The 18,957-nt window shown below is 33.7% G+C and overlaps 1 protein-coding gene across 12 annotated transcripts in view; it reads left to right on the top strand.

Annotated features, from left to right (window-relative positions):
• The window catches only part of LOC111056978, a 486,313-nt gene extending 468,512 nt beyond the window's left edge, over positions 1-17,801 (top strand). For 6 of the 12 annotated variants that reach the window (XR_005572721.1, XR_005572724.1, XR_005572725.1 and 3 more), the window contains 4 exons: positions 956-1,060; positions 1,613-1,692; positions 2,411-2,668; positions 16,794-17,801. The gene's annotated coding sequence lies outside the window, so the exon portion shown is untranslated. The remainder of the gene's footprint in view (positions 1-955; positions 1,061-1,612; positions 1,693-2,410; positions 2,669-16,793) is intronic. The other 6 variants (XR_005572731.1, XR_005572730.1, XR_005572729.1 and 3 more) reach the window with 3 other exon arrangements.
• The last annotated feature ends 1,156 nt before the right edge of the window (positions 17,802-18,957 follow it).

Genomic DNA, 18,957 nt, shown 5'->3' with positions numbered 1-18,957 from the left:
TGATGTATGTGAATCCAGATCAAGTGATTTTATTGTATAGTAAGGTCCACGTTATAATGGCAGTGGAGAAAGATAAAAAACAGCTTTCCTTTTTGTGTAGTTGAGAAGTTGATATTGTGGTAATTATTCATATTGAATGAAAAATACTAAGAAATTGTCAAAAAACCACAGATTTATAAATCTCTCTTAGTCTTTTCATTCAAAAACAGCTTCTGCCTTGCCACTGCCTTCTATAGAGGATAGCTGATACCGGTATATCTGACTGTTCTTTCTTGTTTGGAATAATCAATTATAATTTATTCCTCAAGAAAATATATTTTTTAATGATTAAAGAATGAATTTTCAGAATTGAGATTGAATATTTTGTTAATTATATACCTACATTGTTGAAAAACGATCTGGCAACGTTGCGGAGCTAGAAAAGGATAACGCTATCTGCTTTATCGAATGATAGACAAGGATAAAAACACCAATGTCAATCGAATACCGCCATTATGACGTGGACCTCACTATTCTCCAAATCGTAAAGTAGCCTATCTATGAAAGCTTGCAGGTCTATTTTTGATAATTTAATTATATTTTCAACAAAAAATATTGTAACAAATGATGTTATTTATTAATTCATTGAAGTAAAATCACTTGTTGCTCTAGTTCGACCGTCTGTTAGTTGGCCAATACCACTAACTTCCACTGTAAAATTACTTTGGTTCGGAATGCACTTGAAACTGTTCTGTTCACTGTTTTTAGCGTAATTAACCCGCGCATAAGTCTTTGTATTATGTCTTTATCATCCTCACCCAAGAACGTCAAATAAACTAATTCAAATTTCATAAATGTGAACCGTATTTATAGATCTTGAAAATTATTTTTTCATGATTTATTGCTGGTTTGATAATTTTAAATTCAATTGGGAATTATCCGATATTTGAATGTGTGTTTTTGTGTTGTGTTGTAGGTGTGAAGCGACGACACAGTCAGCAGTCAGCAGTCAGCAGCAACGCATCGAATGCAACTTGGCATCCTGTCATGGACCACAGCTTTCAAGTATGCCACTTGACAGGTGAGGCTTTTAACTCATTTTCACTATTGATTCTGTGTTATAGATAAGATTAGTTTTCTTTACGTAGATTACTTTATTTGCAGGCATATACACTAATAATACAGCGATAACTATTCAATGAATTCAAGAAACAGGAATTGATTTGTAGTAGGCCTACGTTGGCTTATGGAGGGGAAATGAAAATTGAATTGAGATGTGTCGCATGTTCATTAATTGAGTCAATTATAAACAATTTATTGAAATGGTTTCATCAATAATTTGTAACTCCATAAATCGGTGGAGTTTGAACAAATAACATTTTATTCAGTTTTGCAAGTGATGTAGAACAAAGTGATACAAACATGACGTCAGTGAAATAAGTTTTGCATTTTGATCTCCATAATAATAATAATAAACGTTGATTTTCAACAGTAATTATTCTCAATCAGTGTTCTACTCTTTTGCTGTCATTCTAAAGACATTTTGTAGTTATTTATACAGTATTTGTTTTACTAGTCTGATGGTGTGATTTGTAAGTAAATTTCAATCTTATGGTTTCCCTGATGTTTTTAGGTTGAACGATCAGTTGTTGAGGATTATAAGGGAGGGGGACTCTCGACTGTGGAATGAAGAACTAGACTAGTTCCTGACAGGTACGTTCAGTCATATTTAATTTTGTGATTTTTATTTTATAATTTTAATGGTACACATGTTATTATGTTGACTGTGACTGTCAGTGACTCTGCTGCGCTGTTGAAAATTGAATTTTTTTTCAATTATTGTCAATGATAAAAACTCATAATAATATCTGATCGGCAGTACAAAGGTGTTGAGTCAAAACATAAGATTTTTCAGTAGAATAACTAGAGCTTTTAAATTCTCTTATGGAAGACTTTGAACAATTTCAAAATTAACACATTACATTCACTTGAATCGACAGTCTTGTTACTAATTCTTATCTGCTTGGTAATATATATTTAGATATAAATACTTGGAATATAATATTATACTTGGATGTTTTAAATATGTTGATAGAATTTATGCTTATTCAAATGTCATGTCTTTTGTACAATCCTTATCTCAATTGTATGTTCCTTATACTGCATTGAATTGATTACAATTATTTATGTAATGTGTTTGTGCAACAAAGTTTAACAACAATTAATTATGGCAAGTAGCCTTTGATTCATCCAACTTGTCAATGTGCAAAGAATCGACGAAGCTTTGATGGATTGAAGCCTAAACCTGGCAGCTGAGTTAAAATTAAAATACCTCCTTACTCAACATCATGAAGATATTGTACAACGTTTAGTTGACTATTATTGGTTGTTGATATGTTGAGAGTTAATAGATGTGGTTTACGTTTTACAGTGAGCAGAATGGGAGAGAACGAGGGAGAAGTTGAAGATCATCACTGCATGTCTCCGGAACATTCAAGCGAGCGAAGTGAGTTCTCACCACCTGAGATCATCACTGATGTGTCGCCGAGCGAAGTGAGTTCTCACCACCTGAAACCATCACTGATGTGTCGCCGAGCGAAGTGAGTTCTCACCACCTGAGATCATCACTGTCGCCGCGCGAAGTGAGTTCTCATCCCCAGTTGCAGTCTCCATTCATCTGGATTGCGTGGTGAGTCATCTTTAATATTTTATTTTTAGATATTTTGTTACAAGACACTTGTGCAGCAGTACCTTTTTGCTCGAATAAAATGAGTTGAGACTTGAGCCGCGCCCACCACACAAAATATCAGTTTTGCAACTTACAGGTCTCTTTTTTTATAACACAATAATTAATTTCGTCAATGTCGAGAGTAAATTCAACTAGAAAACATTAAATTTATGCTATAGTGAGGTTCACGTTATAATGGCAGAATTTGATTAACATTGGTGTTGCTATCCTTGTTTATCATTTGACAGAGGAAATAGCTGTATCCCTTTCTTGCTCCGCAATGTTGCCAGATCGTTTTTCAACAATGTAGAAATATAATTATTAACATGATATTCAATCTCATTTATGAAAATTTATTATTAGATTCTATTTGAAAAATATTCTTTCTTGTTTAATAAAATATAATTAATCATTTTAAACTACAATGGACAGTTACTATTCTATCAGATATACCGGTATCAGATATATTCTATAAAAGGCAGAGAATTTGCAACGATGTTCTATTTGTTCCCAGTGCCATTGTAACGTGGACCTCACCTCACTATAGTCGAGCAAAAATGAATAAACCATACTTGTATTTACCTTCGACATTTTGCAAATTGTTGTGAATTGTTGACCTAATTTCTTGAAAGAAATTGTTGCCTAATTTCTTGTTTATAACTTTCTTTTTCTTGTTAACTTTTCACCATTGAGTGCCGGTTGCACAATTATTCCATAATAATTATTCAACGTTATAATGAGATAATTATGATTGAGCACTAAAATTGTGTTGATGCTAAATTGTGTTGACTTGACATGCCTTGATTGTAATTTCATGACGGCGAATAGATTGAATTTGAGACGAGTCGGCTGATTGCCGAACACCACCCAACCCAATCAGCCAACCAGAAAGCTTCCTGCCCTACCGATTCGTCTGAAAACCCCTCGTGTGGCCTTGGCCTTTATTTTTCTAAAGCTGCGTTTACACCAATTCTTATAGATTCTACTAGTAGGCTAAAATGTTCTTGTATCAAATGGATTTGAATATTGTTTGATGTTGCACGTTAACTTGCACTTCATTAACAATTGGATGCTTGCAATTAATTATTGAGTTGAATATCAAACTAGCATGCAATTAAAAATTGGTATTATAGATTGCTAACTTGTATGGGAGTAGGGTTTGCTTGAATAGTTTCAGATTGACTACTTTCCAAAAGGTCGAGTGCATTATTTCTTGTTTATAACTTCTTTTTCTTGATAACTTTTCACCATTGAGTGCCGGTTGCACAAAAGCCGGTTAAATTTTAACGGGTCGTCTTATCAAAAAGGCCTTCTCTGATTGGTTCTCGTTAAATTAATCACGGTTATAATTTAACCGGCTTTTGTGCAACCGGGCCAAATTCTTTCGTTGTTGATTCTCTTCTCGGCTTGGCTTGTTCCACTTTGATGCCTCGCTTACAAACTTGACTGCTTTGCCTTTCAATCTTCTTCTGCATGATTTTGTCTTCAGTCCCTATTCATCAAAAATTGTCCTTTCTAATCACTTTTCGACAGTGTATTTTCTCTCCTGTTGTGACTGTTGGTTGCTTGCTTGTCTTGGTGCGCCTTTAAGATCCCCATCATTTCATTTCATCATTCATTTTCTTCTCATTTTTCACAATTTTATTGTTGACTGCATGGGCGAGAGCACGGCTATTTGGCATGAGACGCACGAGCATGGTTTGTTGATTGGCATCAAGTTGACGATTCAACCATGATCGTAATGTCGTCGCCCCTTTCATGTGTTACAGGAACGAGAGTTGGCAGTCACATTAACTCTGGCATTCAATCACATTATTTCCATGTTATCAAATTATTCGTCATTTTATGTTGTATACGTTCATCTTTTGATTTTATGTTTTATTCATCAGTAATGAAATCTCATTTTCTGTTTTTAAAATCATGTAGTTTTTTTTTATTTTATGTTTTATTCGTAAGTAATAAACTAACATTTTCTGTTTATCATGTAGTTTCCATTTTTATTTTATCCACTTGTTTATTATTTTGAAGGTATATTCCATGTGGGAGCCTTCTGAGTGTTCATCTGTAGCGTTATTTATTATTTGTAACCTTGAGTCGCCCTCCCAATACCACATATTATTATGTTGGTGAAAATTAGAAGTAGTGATATTAGATGTAGTGCCCCGCCCCCCCATCCAAGGATTCAACTCCTTCCATTATTACTTATCGTTGTGGATGTTGAGTATAACATTGTGTTGTGGCATAATAATCAGTGTAGTATTCAATGTTAGTCTGCCGGCACACAGGCATTCTTTTCACGTTTCAATACAGCTTGTCTGTACGCTGCTTGAAAATACGCTGTTTGAGTGTATTCACGCGTTAATTATCAACTTTTCATGGAAGTGAGCGTGAAAACAAGCGCCTGTTTAGCGTGAAAACAAGCTCTTGTGGCATACTCACATTACATTGAATGCTGCCCACTTGTGGGAATTCAAGCGGTGTTCGCTAGTGAAGAAATGCCATTGTGGCCACAGACTAATTCATGTCAAATTAGAGGTTTTAATACACTAATCGTTGAAAATTATAGTTCTTACAAAATTACTTTTGACTGATTGATATTCAGAGCAGAGAAAAGTAGAGGGGATGTTGCCGTTCCAAAGCGGCCAGTGTTGTCTAATTTGTAGTGAGTGTTCAAGTGCTCATGATACGCATACAAAGTTTCCTCTCATGAAGCACTGAGTCAACTGAGTATAATGGACAAATTGGCAACTGCGCTTCTACCTATGACTCTATTCATCACTGTAATTGGCTGATATCCCTCCATTTCTCTGCTCCGCATATCTCTCAAAATCAAAAGTAATTTTGTATGAATTATTTATAGTTTTGCCAAAAATAGCTATCCTCTTCATAGATGAAGTGCTTACATTAAGGGCTGGTTTCCGAGCTCGGGATTTAGCTAAGTTCTAGACTTTAAACAGCTGGAGTCAGGAAAATTAACTTTCCAAAACGGGGCGTAGTAGCAGTTTTTATTTTCTCATTTCTATAATTGGAAACGTTTTTCCTTGACGAAATTAAACATTCCTAAATAATTTAAAATAGCTGAAACTTTACACTATTCTCAATTCTGTGTCTAATTTTCTAGTTTTTTGAAATTTAATTCAAATGTGACTTTGACAATGACTACGACTACGCCCCGTTTCGGAAAGACAATTTTCTTACTCCAGCTGTTTAAAGTCTAGAACTTGGCCAAATCCCGAGCTCGGAAACCGGCCCTTAAGAATACGAGTACAGTACATTTGTTTCACAAGAATAATTGATGGTTAAATATTATTTTATTTGAAATTAAACTTACTAGAGAAAATCGGAGTAGAAGTAGAAAAACTTGGCGTTGGAGTAGAAAAATGAGAGTAGAGAAGTGGTAGTTTACCTGTTAATTTGAATGTGTTTTGTGAGTCGGCAATGATTGATGCGCCAATAGCAAGCAAGCACAGACTGTCTGCAGACTATTGACAGAGCACAAAGGTGGCGCACATTGGAGCGAGGCGAGCTGGCACTCTATTACAACTTGAGACCAGTTTCCATCACCACACATTAATGAATTACAACTTGTAGTCTATTGCTGAATTGAGTGACTTGTGTCATGTAATGGAAACTGCCTTTATCGGCCGACACTCACAATTGTCCTCCGATTGGCTGAGAATCGGCAGTTGGTGAGAATTAGCCAATCAGAGGACAATTGTGAGTGTCCTCTCTTGATAGTCGCTTATTACGGTCTGTGGTTGTTGCTATGACGTCATTCTTTCAAGTATTCGAATGTCGTGGTAGGTACCTTAGTAATCTCAACATATTTCTTTCCTCAACATATTACAATGTCTCATCTGTGTGACGATATACAATTTATGGACGAAATATTGAATCAATTCGAGAGTCTACTGCATAACAATATTTATCTATAGTGATGTCCACGTTATAATGGCAGTGGAGAAAGATAGGAGAACAGCGTTGCCGATTCTCTGCCTTGCCTTTGCATTCTATAGAGGATAGCTGATACTAGTACTATCTGTTCATTCTTGTTTAAAAAAATCAATTCTATTTTGTTCGTCGATAAAATATACTTTTTAATGATTTAATTATTATAAATTTTCATAAATAAGATAGAATATTTTGTTAATCAGTTGAATTTCTACATTGTTAAAAAATCATCTGCTAACGATACGGAGTTAGAAAAGGATAATGCTATCTGCCTAAATGATAACAAGGATAGCAAAACCAATGTTAATCAAATACTGTGATTATAACGTGTACCTGACAACAGTGTGTGCGCATCTCATGGTCAGCTGTTTCTGTTTCACCAACCTTATAAATATTTGTAGGAAATTACATGATTAATTTGATTACCAATGGTATCGCTAACCTTGTCTATCATTCAACAAAGCGGATAGTGCTATCATTCTGGCTTTGCTCTATTGCCAGATCGTCTTATAACAATGTAGAACTAATAATTAATTAACAAAATGTTTTATCTTGATTATGAAATTAAAAAATATAATTTCTTGCTTTATAAAATATAATTGAATAGCTGACCCGGTGAACTTCGTACCGCCAAAAATTTAATGTATCTCATGTCATGCATGTCATACTTGACTTTATTTCGTGAATCATGAAATTTATCTGACAATCAGTATTTTCATTTACATCTGAATTAGTCCAGGCGCTAGCTTACATTGAGCATACATGAGAGAGGCAGAGAATTTGACTTCGGATTATTGTTCGGGGGACTTTAGTATATATGAAACTCGATGTCGTCACGTCCCAGGGTGGTCGACAGCTTGGGGGGGAGGGGGGGAAGTTGTAAAAAACGCGCGCTTATAAAATCGCCTGTCCTGCAGTTACTATTCATAGTATAGCTTTTAATTTTTTCTCAATATTATGTACACATAACTGGCTTTCAATGTGGTCCTCTACATTTTTGCGATAAACCGCATAGTTTGTCCGTAAAAAAATAAAATATCTCAAAAAATGTATTTTTTTATTATGGACTTTTTGTTATTTCTCGAATATTGAAGTCATTAGCCGACTTAGAGGAAAAGGCTCCCAATAAACGTTGTAGGCCGTTTCTTCCTGAATCCAATGATATATATAGTTTGAGGGTTACGATCATAGATGCGGTGGTGGGAGGGGGATAAGTAGCGCTGTTACGCTGCGGCGCGGTCCTCCCCCATGATTAATGCGCGTAATGGCCTGTCTATTGCATCGCTCCTACTAGTCTATGCATTCAAATTATGTATTTCAGGAACGCTATCTTATGTATTTTCGGTCGCTGAACACGATTTTTCAACTGTCAAGTTTCAATAATTGATAATTCTCATCATAATATACTAATTATTGTCAAAATTACAAACTTCATCTCATTCTGCAAGGAAAATAAGAAATGACTGTTTGAAATAAACGAAACTTGGGTTTCAAGAAATATATTAGGATAGAATAATAATAATATTTATATGTGTTTATGTTCTATTGTTTTTATCTCAAATTAATTTATTGTGATGCGCTGCAGGCTAAATTATATTATTAATTGCACACTGGCCACGCTTACTTGATATAGTGGTCAGTTAATTTCCAAGAAATATTTGTGGAATTTCTTAGTTCTTCATGGTGGAAATGGAATTCATCATTCATTCATTATCATAATGATTATGTTTAGTATGAAAATGTTAATCTTTCGTGAATCTTCAGTTTGTCGTGAACTTTTGAGAAATTATATCCAATATAATAATAGATATGTGTCAAATCAAAATGAAATGAAAATTTAAACATTCATTCATATTATTTCTAACAGTATTATTATAATGATATTTCACTAACTTTTGATTGATTCATCCATTATGGTATTCCCGTTCAGACTGTTTTGAAATGGTAACAAGTTATTCAGTATCAAAATTTGGGATTCGAATAGTTTGCCATCTTTTCTCGTACAGTTTCTATGTGCAATACCAGAGTCCTTATGAGCATGAATACAATTTAAGATAATTTAAACTATGTTACAATAATCAGTCATAAATTTCAAGTAGTCATTGATTTTGCATTATGATTCTAGAAAAACTCCACGAATAGCTCCTGACTTCTTTCAAATATACTTTGACAATCTCTCATATTTGAACCGTTCATGAGTCCTTGTAGTGTTTGTTTCATTGAATTGATTGCTTGCTCTCACACCTTAATCATACTGATCTCCCCTCAATAGATTTCCAACAGTATTCTCTCCAAATATTTCAAATTCAACAAAGATATCTCCCATTCCACTTTCATTCAAGTACCACCCCAAGACAATCAGTCAAACTCAGCCAGATGAAAAGTATCTATTCGTAGATATAAGTTACAGAGATCAGTTGATAAAGCTGCGTTTACACCAAAGTTATTAACAAAATGTTAATAACTTAATCTTTATGGATTCTATTAGATTGAACGAACTTGGCAAACATAATATATGTCCATCATGTGTATGATAAGTTATGTTCAATCTAATAGAATCTATAAAGATCAAGTTATATTAACATCTCGTTAATAACTTTGGTGTAAACGCAGCTTTAGAGCTGTATTTCCTTTGTAATAAAATATATAGTCATATCAAATGGGAGTAATTGGCATTATTAATTTGTGCTTCAACTGTAAATTTATATATATTTTAATCCTGTTACACAGTGCTCTATATGGGGTAGCCTATATTATTTGTTTAACTTACTCCATTACTTGACTTTCGCAATTCCAAAGCAATCATTGAACTAAATCGAATAATTATTCTCTCTTAATGGGATATCAGTTTCTATCGACTGAGAAACACATATATAGGATTCCTAACAAGATGGTTTATCATAACAATGTAATCATAAATAATTATAATGAGATGAAGTTTGTAATTTTGACTATAATTAGTATACTATGATGAGAATGATCAATTATTGAAACTTGACAGTTGAAAAATCGTGTTCAGCGACCGAAAATACATAAGATAGCGTTCCTGAAATACAAAATTTGAATGCATAGACTAGTAGGAGCGATGCAATAGACAGGCCATTACGCGCATTAATCATGAGGGAGGACCGCACCGCAGCGTAACAGCGCTACTTATCCCCCTCCCACCACCGCATCTATGATCGTAACCCTCAAACTATATATATCATTGGATTCAGGAAGAAACGGCCTACAACGTTTATTGGGAGCCTTTCCTCTAAGTCGGCTAATGACTTCAATATTCGAGAAATAACAAAAAGTCCATAATAAAAAAATACATTTTTTGAGATATTTTATTTTTTTACGGACAAACTATGCGGTTTATCGCAAAAATGTAGAGGACCACATTGAAAGCCAGTTATGTGTACATAATATTGAGAAAAAATTAAAAGCTATACTATGAATAGTAACTGCAGGACAGGCGATTTTATAAGCGCGCGTTTTTTACAACTTCCCCCCCTCCCCCCCAAGCTGTCGACCACCCTGGGACGTGACGACATCGAGTTTCATATATACTAAAGTCCCCCGAACAATAATCCGAAGTCAAATTCTCTGCCTCTCTCATGTATGCTCAATGTAAGCTAGCGTCTGGACTAAATACGGACTTCCTATGTGCTTAGTCATGCAGCATTTATTATTCCGAAAACATATTCTTCTCAATCAATTGATAGTAATATCTACCAGTAGAGTGTTGAATTTAAACAAAAATGAATAGGTTAAATTAGTGTTTCAAAGATGAATATAGTTCATAGTGCGTTCATAGTTTTTGATTGCCAATAGATGGTCCAGGAAATATGTGATGTACATTTATGATGAATCACACAGAATTCCATATTATTTCCATCTTCCATTTTAGGATGAATTCAGCTAAGCTAAATTCAAAAAAAATTGTAAATTATTCTGTCATTCTTCAGTAATTAATGAATGCAATATGAACAACTCTCATGAGGTGAATAATTTATTTCCAACAGTTTCTTAATGATAGGGGACTGATAATTATTTGTATAGGTCTTCTAAGGAACCATTATCTACAGCTGGTACCAATCAACTACACTTCAACTCCAAACTACCGTATTAAGCACGGGTAACCTGTTTATTACAGCTGGTAACTTTAAATGTTAAATCATTATTATCACAACATGATCTTGAATCATGATCATCTTTCCGTTCTTCGGTAGCTGCTTGGCCGGCAAGTACGAAAACATAGGTCTGTAAAATGGATTAATAAATCATTATTATTAGCCCCCTATTAAAATTTCTGATCAGAAACCATCCCCAATATTCACACAACATATCCCTAAAGTTTCATGCCGTTCTGTCAAGTAGTTTTTACGTCTATAGGGAACAAACTAACACACACATTCATTTATATATATATAGGTAGATTACTTTAAGCTAGAATGAACAGTTAATATTTCATCAATAAACCTGTATCAGCTACCGTTTATAGAAGGCATTGTCAAGACAGAGGATCGGCAACTTTGTTCTCCACTGCCATTATAACGTGGACCTCACTATAGAAATAATGACACATCCTCTCATTTATCCATTGGTATTACATTTCATTGAAGTTATTGTTTACTGTTAGTAAATGAGTTGTGGCAATATAATAACTATAAGCAATTATTTTTCAAGTTTCTTACTAAATTCTTAATTTTTACAATTTCACAAAAATCTCTAACTATAGTGAGGTCCACGTAATAATAGCAGTGGTATTGCTATCCTTGTCTATCATTCAACAACAAAGTGGATAGCGCTATCTTTTTCTCGCTTTGCTCTGTTTTCAGATCGTCTTTTAACAATGTAGAATTAATAATTAACGAAATATTTCATCTTAATTTTGAAATTATTGAAAAATAATAATAAAAAAAAAATTATTTCCTTTAAAACAAAAAGAACAAAATATCTAAAATACAATACAATATGGAATTTAATTCTATTGGAAATTAACCTACTCAACTATGGGAAACCCATGTATACTAGAGTAGGTGTTAGTACTGTAGTAGTAATAGATTGTGGGGGGGGGGGTGCAAACTGCAAATACGTTGGGTAAGTGAGCTCACATATTGTTTGAGATTACGTTTTGTATATGATGTCTTCCAGTTGAAATAATCCAGTTCTTAGCGGCAGTTATGAATCTTTTTGGGTTTTCTATTGACTTGATTTGTGCAGGAAGTAGATTGTGGAGTTTTGGTGCTAGGTGGTTCATATATTGCCTTCCTAGCCACCTTCGTAAATAGTTATTTGTATATCTAGAGTGAAAAGTACGACTTTTTCTCCCTGAGGGAAAAGTTTGAAGCCCGAGGCGAAGCCGAGGGCAACAATTTTCCTGAGGGAGAAAAAGTATTTTTCACTCGTGATGTACACAACATTTTTCCTCCATCTACATTTTTTTATAGAAACTGCAAATAAAATCATTTTAATAACTTACGTATTGGTGACAATGTTTCCTAACAACATAACCTAAATCTTAAACTTTAAAACCGGCCGTCTGATTGGCACTGCCGATTGCGCTATCTATCGGCTAAAGTTGTAACAATCAGCTGGGTGTTTACCAAAAATGGCTGACTCCAGATCACTCGGTTCAGATTTGAATTGCAGATCAAAAATATTTGTTGGCTGGTATTTTGAATAGAATAAGATATTTTTAAAATTGTATAAATTTTTATCGTCTACTTATATTAAGAATATAATATCATACAAACATATATTTCATGAGTTGATCAAATTTCTGGTTGTGGTATTGAATTCAGTTGACTCAATGACAGACACCTCTTTATGCTTTCTCATCTGAGCTTAGACCTTCTAACCTATTATATAATGTAAGTTTTTAAAATAGAGATGCTTCCCATGTTATTTAAATGGAGTCACTTTTACTCCCTAGGGAGTTTTTCTGTTTTTTACTACCGAGGGCGAAAAAGTGACACTTTAGTATTATGTTTCAGGGAGTAAAGTAAGTACTTTAGCCAGTAGGTGGAGGAAAAAGAAGTTTTCTGTTTCTTGTGTTATGACTGTGGTTCCTATGTTGTTGGAAGCTTTGCGGGTTTTTGCGTAGTCTGCAAATTATTTCCAAGGAGTAGAGCTGTCTCATGTCCATCACACTGAACTCATTGTAGAGCTGGTCTGACGGATAACGAGGTGGCCTCTGCTTGATGATCTTCATTATTAGTTTTTGCACTTTTAAGAGGGGGTCAAAATATAATTGATTACTCCAAACGAGAAGGAACAGTTAATATTACATCAATAAAGCTGTATCAGCTACCGTCTGATACACAGACAGAGGATCGGCAACGTTGTTCTCCTATCTTTCTTCACTGTCATTATAACGTGGACTTCATGTCACGTCGCTTAGCCTCTCAACTCTCGACAAACCCAAAGGCTGTTTTGCAACACTGTCCATGCAGTATTGTCACATTAATAATTATTTTGAATCACAGCAATTACTTACTTTCTCTGGTTGAAAATCACCATGTGACGCAATTTGGTTTGTTGCTCAAGTCTCTAACTTATTTTATTCAGAGTATGTATTGTAAATTGATTATTATTATTGATTTGTGAAGTCTTGAAGCCAGAAACACACTGTTTGTGATAATTGTTAATGCTAGGCGCACACCAGTTAGTCAACACAAGACAAGACATGATCAGGCACGCTCAGTCAATACATAACATAGTTGCTTATATAGTTGCTTATGAAGACATGTCTAATTTTTTTTTTTTTTTAGATTACGTCTTGGGGACCCCAGGATGGAGTATAAGACAAGTCAATATACCATAAAATATGCATAAGTAATATATATACACATATGGTTTGAATATAAATCGCAGTATGTACCTAAGTAAAAAGGCTGTCCAGTTTATTTAAAACATAGAAAATACTGTGTATTCATACACAATTACAATGACTAGTCGGTGTGTGTTGCGTCATAAGCAACTATGTGAAGTATTGTGACTAAACGTGTCTGATCATGTCTTGTCTTGACTAACCGGTGTGTGCCTAGCCTAATGCTATTAGATGCATTGTGATATTATGAGACGGGCGCTCGATTCTGTATTTTCAACTCTTATTGCCGGTTGCACAAAAGCCGGTTAAATTCTAACCGTGATTAATTTCACGAGAACCAATCAGAGAAGGCGTTTTTGAAAAGACGGCTTCTCTGATTGGTTCTTTTGGAATTGATCACAGTTAGAATTCAACCGGCTTTTGTGCAACCGGCCCTTTACTGTCCTTGCAGTTTGTGATACCACCATGCTATCAATTTATATATTATTTGTTTTGTCAGATTGTGCTGATCATGTATGTAATATTAGCATGTAACCCGTGCTTCGCAAGGGTCTATTTTAAAACTTGACCTAATGAAATGTTGAAAAATTGAAAATAGGCCTATAACCATCCTCGATTAATTAAGATTCTATAGGCAAAATATGAAGTTAGTCCAGTAGTTGAGACGTGATGATGCGTCAACACAATACCATGAAGAAATTATCCTCTAAATCTCATGGATTTATCTCTTACCGAATTTGAAATGTTCTGTCCCAAAAAATCAAACTTTGGGCGCTCATATCTCAAAAAGTGATGATCGAAAAAAAATGTTTTCCAGAGAAAACTTTTTCATTTTGATACCAGTATAAAGTTTTTTTAGCCTTTGCACAACATTAATAGGTCGTCCTATAGTGCTGTTGGCTTGGACTGAGGTACTTGTAGTTATAGTGAGGTCCACGTTATAATGACAGTATTTGTTCAACTTTGGAATTGCTATCCTTGTCTATCATTCGACAAAGCCGGTGGTACTATCCTTTTCTAGGTCCACAACGATGCCAATTATGTTTTTGACAGTGTAGAAATATAATTAATTAATTAATGCAGAGAATCGTCATCACAATTCTCATATCTTTAACCACTGCCATTATTTTTATTTCAATTTCAATACAAATCTCATTAAATACAAAATTCATATATATTTTTAAACCCTCTAGCTTTAAGCTATTTGAGGAATATTTAAAAAAAAAATACTAAATACATTTACTATGTTGAAATAACTTACATAATAAACAAATATAAATATATTATATTAAATGAATGTTATTAACAAAGCAAATTAGAAATTCATAAATAATTACTTATAATAAAATGTAAAACCTTCCCATATAACTATTAAATGATCGCTAGTCTGAGAAACTATTGTGAGCTTGCATTCTTACTGTAAATCCAACCATAATGTCATAATATGTCAATCATCAATTATTGCAATGAAAAATAATTTCAATTTTGTCCGAACTTCACCCCTTCTTTGTAAATTTCGCAATTCCAGAGGCAATGAGTTCAGAAGATATGGTATTCTGCACTCTGGAGTTCTTTTACCATAATTATTGTTGAATCTCTGTGGTCTAAATACTCTGTTTCTTAATTCATAGTTTATTTCATTTATTTCTCTAAATTGGCTTATGAAATAATTCCTTGTCAAATCAGTATAATTGGCTAGGGCCCCCATGGACATAATTCCCAATAGCTGGCGATCAATCCATTAAAAAGAGTTCTTATTATTCTTTTTACAATATTCTGTAATGGCTGTTTTATATATTTCGGAGCTAAACTGTATATTGAGATACCATAGTACAGAGTACTCTGTATCATTGAATAGTAAATAATTCTTTTAGTGCCAACCGGAAAATAGCTACTTATTCTAGAACACTTATAAAGTGCTGCTCTCATTATGTTTTTTAGTGAATCGTTGTGTGATTTGAATCTCATATCAGAATCGAAAGTTATTCCTAGGTGTTTTATACTTTTACTGTAATCAAGTTTTTGGCAATTGCAATCATTCATTCTTTGGTTTCTCAGGCATACTGTTTCATGGCAAGTCAATTTAACAACTTCTCTTTCATCAACATTAATTCTTTGATTCTTAAACACTATAGCCTTTGTCTTTTGGGCATTAATTTTTATACTGTTATTAAAGAAGTACTTAGTTGCCAAATCAAGATCCTGTTGTATGAGTCTCAAACCAGTTTCCAAGTCTTTGTGTATTACATAGAATATATTGTCATCAGCATATTGCAGAATTTTACTTTTAAAATTTAAACTAGCAAAATCATTCATTCACATATATGTTGAATAGGGTAGGTGACAAGATACTACCTTGAACTAATCCACATGTCTGCTCATAGCTGCTACTAATATAGCTACCTATACCTGCATGCAAAGTTCTATCCATGAAATAATTCTCTAATAATCTTCGTAATTTACCTCCAAATACCTATTTCACTTGATTAGCGAAGCATGATTTGATAATTCACAAGGTCAAATGCCATAGTCAAATCAGTTGCCACTGCCATTACAAACATATTATCATTCAGAGATCTATTAATGTCACCTGTCACAGTTTCTAATAAATCAATAGTTGATTTTCCGGGAATGAAGCCATGTTGAGCCTTGTTTATTATACTATGTCTGGATAGATACTGTTGCAATTACATTCCTATGAAGTGTTCCAGAATTTTCATAACAACTGATATCGATCCCACTGGTCTGTAACACCCCAGATTTTTCTTTGATCCTTTTTTAAAGATGGGTCTAAGATGAGTTACTTTCATTGGTTGTGGTATATTACCAGTTTCAACAATTCTGTTAATCAAATGAATCAATATTAGTCTCAGGTAAAATATATTGCTTATTACATCTCGTGGTCTAATCCTATCTGGTCCTGAGGATGACTTACTATTCAGTTTATTGATAGCTAAATACAGAGAATGCAAATTCATGTTCTTGAAGTTCATGCTTAATTTATTGCCTATTATAACGTGGACCTCACTATAGGGCCAAACCACATGAAGCGTTTTTTCAGACAAGTCGGACAAGAAGCTCGCCGATTGGCTGATTGGATTGGAGTTTGAAAATTAGCTGATAATCATCCAATCGAAGAGCGTCCTGCCCTGCCGACTCGTCTGAAAAACGCTTCATGTGGCTTGGCCCTAAAGGTCAATGACACTTGGCTTTGCTGCTGGTTGCCACACACATTTATTAAATGTTGCCAAGTCTTACTGCACAATGATTTTATGTGCAATTGATTTTGTATGAATTATTTTGCATTTTTTATAGGACACAGAAGAGAGGGGAATGATGGCCAGCTCCACAGAAGAAGACAAATGGAGGATATCAAGAAGAAGCAGATTACAAAGTGACAAGTGCAGAATGATAAGACTCTAATTTAGTGCAATGATTGATTTCAAGTGAAAAATTCAAGTGTGAGAATGAAAGGACTCTAATCTGGTTTCACTCACACCGAGGACATTGAAATGTTTTGTTGTTGTGTTATGTTTTTCAGCTTTTGCTTGTTTTATGTTGTAAGAAATAAATGAGCATGGGGTGTGTCCTATTTTGGGGTGGGGGCTTTTCAGGCATCTATGCTGGCTGGTAGGAGAAGGAGGAGGAAAGGAGAGGACATCGCAGAACTTCAAAAAAAGGTAAAGTCCGCTCTCAATTGATTTTAACAGTTCAATCAAATTCTCTTTCCTCATACTATTCACATAATTTGCAATTTATTTCAGTTTTCATCATTTCAATCATCTGTCTTTAAAGTATTTTAAATTTTCATACAAGTGTTTAATTATTATTTACAAGTGGCATCGTTCGATGTAGCTTGTGAAGCTTCTTCTTTTGAATCAATTTTTTTAAAAAATACATTCAATTTGTAAATACGTCAATTCTAAAGTCTGACTTTTATAATAATTAAAAGTTAATAATATAAATGTATTATTGTTGAACTGTTGAATTCGGTAGTGGGCGACTTGTGTGGAATAGGTGATGCATGTCTAGACCATCAACCCCTTTTCAGTAGATTCTCTTCAGTTTTTCTTTCTATCAGCTTTGGTATTTGAACCTTTAATTCTTTTTTCTCATTGTTTATAGGAAATGTCCCTTCCATTTTTTTAGTTTCAGGTTTTTTTTATTTGCTTTGGAGGCGAACCTTCAGTTCAAATTCAATATCGAAGTATATGTCGATACATGGTTATTTTTTATTTTCTTGAATTTTTAGGAAATGTCCCTTCCATTTTTTAGTTTCAGGTTTTTTTTATTTGCTTTGGAGGCGAACCTTCAGTTCAAATTCATATCGAAGTATATGTCGATACATGGTTATTTTTTATTTTCTTGAATTTTTAGGAAATGTCCATTTTTTAGTTTCAGGTTTTTTTTATTTGCTTTGGAGGCGAACCTTCAGTTCAAATTCAATATCGAAGTATATGTCGATACATGGTTATTTTTTATTTTCTTGAATTGTTAGGAAATGTCCCTTCCATTTCTTAGTTTCAGTTTTTTTTTATTTGCTTTGGAGGCGAACCTTCAGTTCAAATTCAATATCGAAGTATATGTTGATACATGGTTATTTTTTATTTTCTTGAATTTTTAGGAAATGTCCCTTCCATTTTTTAGTTTCAGGTTTTTTTTATTTGCTTTGGAGGCGAACCTTCAGTTCAAATTCAATATCGAAGTATATGTCGATACATGGTTATTTTTTATTTTCTTGATTTTTTAGGAAATGTCCATTTTTTAGTTTCAGGTTTTTTTTATTTGCTTTGGAGGCGAACCTTCAGTTCAAATTCAATATCGAAGTATATGTCGATACATGGTTATTTTTTATTTTCTTGATTTTTTTAGGAAATGTCCATTTTTAGTTTCAGGTTTTTTTTATTTGCTTTGGAGGCGAACCTTCAGTTCAAATTCAATATCGAAGTATATGTCGATACATGGTTATTTTTTATTTTCTTGAATTGTTAGGAAATGTCCCTTCCATTTCTTAGTTTCAGTTTTTTTTTATTTGCTTTGGAGGCGAACCTTCAGTTCAAATTCAATATTGAAGTATATGTCGATACATGGTTATTTTTTATTTTCTTGAATTTTTAGGAAATGTCCATTTTTTAGTTTCAGGTTTTTTTATTTGCTTTGGAGGCGAACCTTCAGTTCAAATTCAATATCGAAGTATATGCCGATACATGGTTATTTTTTATTTTCTTGAACTTCTTAGGAAATGTCCCTTCCATTTTTTAGTTACATTTTCGTTACATGTTTTTTTTAGTTCTTTCTGTTCTAGGATTGACCCTTTTCATAATTCTTATCTAGATTTGTTAATGAACCTTCAGTCCATTAAATACTTTCTCTCTTTCAATATAATGTTAGTTTGAATGAATTGTTAGATATTTTGTTGGGTGTTGCCACACTGTTTGCTTTTTTTCAGGTGGAAATCGTCTTCATCTTCTTTTTCCTC

The sequence above is a fragment of the Nilaparvata lugens genome, chromosome 13, assembly GCF_014356525.2.
Source record: "Nilaparvata lugens isolate BPH chromosome 13, ASM1435652v1, whole genome shotgun sequence".
Classification (NCBI taxonomy): Eukaryota; Metazoa; Arthropoda; class Insecta; order Hemiptera; family Delphacidae; genus Nilaparvata; species Nilaparvata lugens.
The sequence above is the reverse complement of the archived record's forward strand: the minus strand, read 5'-3'. Positions and strand labels throughout refer to the sequence as shown.